Here is a 2,747-nt window from a genome sequence, read left to right on the forward strand (position 1 = left end):
CCCTTTTTGAAGACACTGGGAAGACAAGACTCTTGAATTTTGCCAATCTTATATTATAAGAACGAGATCCATTCACAGTTCATAGTTCACACACTGATCGCTCTATCTCTAGAACCACAACACCTAGACTTTGTACCTATAGATACATATTCAACAATGGGGATACCTGTTGCGTTTGAGATAATCGTTCAAATTTAGTGAGTTTACATGTTTTCTACTTCTTTATTCTGTTCATCTATTTTCCTTTCCTCGTTGAGGTTTTTTATTTCCTTACTATATTATGTTTTTACGAGTCGGCTTCCCTCTGAGCTATTGACGTGGATTTCAATGTTGTTACCTGACGACATGTGGAGTAATGTCGTTATAGTTTTGTTCAACAACATCATTTCCCTGTTTCCTTGTGCATTTCCTTTATTTGATGTATCTCGCTGCGATGTACTTTGTTTTTCCATGAAGTGCATGATGAAGTGCTTTTACTTTGACAGTGAAAAATATCGGATATTAATTGTTGGCGTTTTTTTAAGAGGGTTTTTTTTTTTTTTTTTTTTTTTTTTAAAACTTACTATAATATCAACAGCCTATTGATTTTTTTTTTTTAAGTCTTTTTTTTTTTTAAGAGGTTTGACAGAGGGAACTGTAACTGCTATGGTCTTATCGTCCCGAAATCGAAGAGAGGAGAAAGACAGGATAGGAGAAAGCCAGCCGTTCCGAGAACGAACTTTATCCCATGAGGATGAAATCCGCCCCGGAACCCGCGGCCTAGCGCTTACAAGGCAGACGCACTACCAACTAAGCTAACTAGGCTGGCTTTAAGAGGTTTGATAGAGGGAACTGTAAGACCTTTTGATTGATGCTTTAATTTGTTCCATATATTAAGTATGTATTTATTTAAGAAAACAATTATTTACGATTTCTTGTTCAAGGGTTTTTATTATTACTGCCCATATTATTAAATTTAGTCGTAGTAGCTTGTCCTTTAAACCAGCATCCCTCTCAGGCATTGTGCACTGGAAATACTGGAATACCGCACCTTTCATGAAAGATTTCACCAGGCCAAAAACTAGGACAAGGTTGACTCTTTCTCTCTCGCTTTCTCTCTCTCTTTCTCTCTCTCTCTTTCTCTCTCTCTCTATCGCCACCTCTTTCTCTCCTTTCTCTCTATATCTCTTCCTCCCTTTATTTCTCTTTCTCCTTCCCTCCCTTCCCCTCAGGACACAAACCACATTGCCAACTCTCCAAAACCTCCCCTCTCTCTCTCTCTCTCCCATCCCTCCCTACCCCTCTCTGATTTCTCCTTCCTCTTCCTTCCCTTTCTCTCCCTCTTAGACCTTTTATAAAATCGACCCAGGCGAAGGTTAAAAGACAAGTCAAGGTAAGTTCAGAAGGAATAACAGAGACAGGAAGGTGGAGAGGGAGAAAGAGGGAAAATAAGAAAAGAGAGAGAAATATTGACAAAGACAGAAGGAGAGAGACAAGAAAGGGAGAGGAAGGTGACTAAAGAGAGAGAGAGAGAGGAAGAGAGAAACTAAGGCCAAAACTCTGTAGGTACATATAATAAAAGAAGAATAAGAGAGAGAGAGAGAGAGAGAGAGAGAGAGAGAGGGGGGGGAAAAGGGTCAAAAGAGAAAGAAAAACAAGATGAAAGAAATAAAAGAAGGAGGGGGAAAAGAAAAAGAAAGCAAGAAGAAGGTTAGGAAAATAGAAAAGGGGAAGAAGACAAGAACCAGGAGAGAGAGAAAAATAGAAAGAAAAAAAAATCAGTATAGGGCAAATCGGGGTAAACTGGGCACGGGGCAGGGGGAGCTCAAATCCGCCCAAAAAGATTTAGGCCAGGCGAGGCGGTACAAAATTTATCGTTCTCCGTGAAGACAGTAGAGGGCTTAACGACCCATAACACAACTGTACGGTAACGATACAATGTAACGACAATTCCGTACGGGAGAGGGGAATTTCCCTGCCAGGGAGAGGGGGAAATTCCCTCCCACTTCTTCCCTTTTGTGTCCTCAAAAAATGGGTAAAAATAATATTTCCCTCAAGTTTTTCTTTCTCTTTTTTAAGGAAAACTAAATAAAAATAAATAATTTTCTTCTTTTCCAAAGAGAGAAATAAGAAAGAGACGGAAAAAGAGGGTCATAGGATTAAAAATGGCAATATTCCAGAAATATTGAAGCATGAAGAGAGAGAGAGAGAGAGAAAGAGAAGGAGGAAGAAAGGAAGATATGGAAAAGGTCCTGTGGGTTTTCTATCCTTTTTGTACTCCTTCAACTTGAACTGTACCTTGCTATATCCTTCCTTTTCTTTCTTTCCAAGCCAGCGGCGATAGCACGTTGAATGCACCAGTTCTCAATGAATCACTGAAGTTAAGCAACGTTGCGCGTGGTTGGTATCCGGATGGGTGACCTTCTGGGCCATCGCATGCTGCTCGCATTTTCCGGCCTATCTCTGGCTGGGTGAGGTATGGAATTTCGTCTTCAATATGCCTTCCTACCTCGGTGGTGTAGTGGTCAAGGCGCTCGCCTGGTGAACAGGAGGGCGTGGCTTCAATCCCAGCCGAGGTATGGAATTTTATCCTCAATATATTTTGAGAATTCGACCACAATAATGGTAGTAGCCTACTGCTGGTGTAAAGAGATTTTTTCTCTCCTTGCTGAATTTCCCCTGTTCTGAAGCTAGTTTTCCCTCTTTTGGCGTGGTAGCAACTGTGAAAACCCTAGGAAATCCAAGATGGCGCGCCATCGGAATCGTTT

The 2,747-nt window shown here is 40.9% G+C and overlaps 1 pseudogene; it reads left to right on the forward strand.

The window, feature by feature from the left end:
• The first annotated feature begins 2,309 nt into the window (after nucleotides 1-2,309).
• LOC113470018 lies at nucleotides 2,310-2,427 on the forward strand (annotated as a pseudogene).
• Nucleotides 2,428-2,747: the final 320 nt, after the last annotated feature.

This window comes from Diaphorina citri, unplaced genomic scaffold (assembly GCF_000475195.1).
Source record: "Diaphorina citri unplaced genomic scaffold, Diaci psyllid genome assembly version 1.1 scaffold1342, whole genome shotgun sequence".
NCBI lineage: Eukaryota > Metazoa > Arthropoda > Insecta > Hemiptera > Psyllidae > Diaphorina > Diaphorina citri.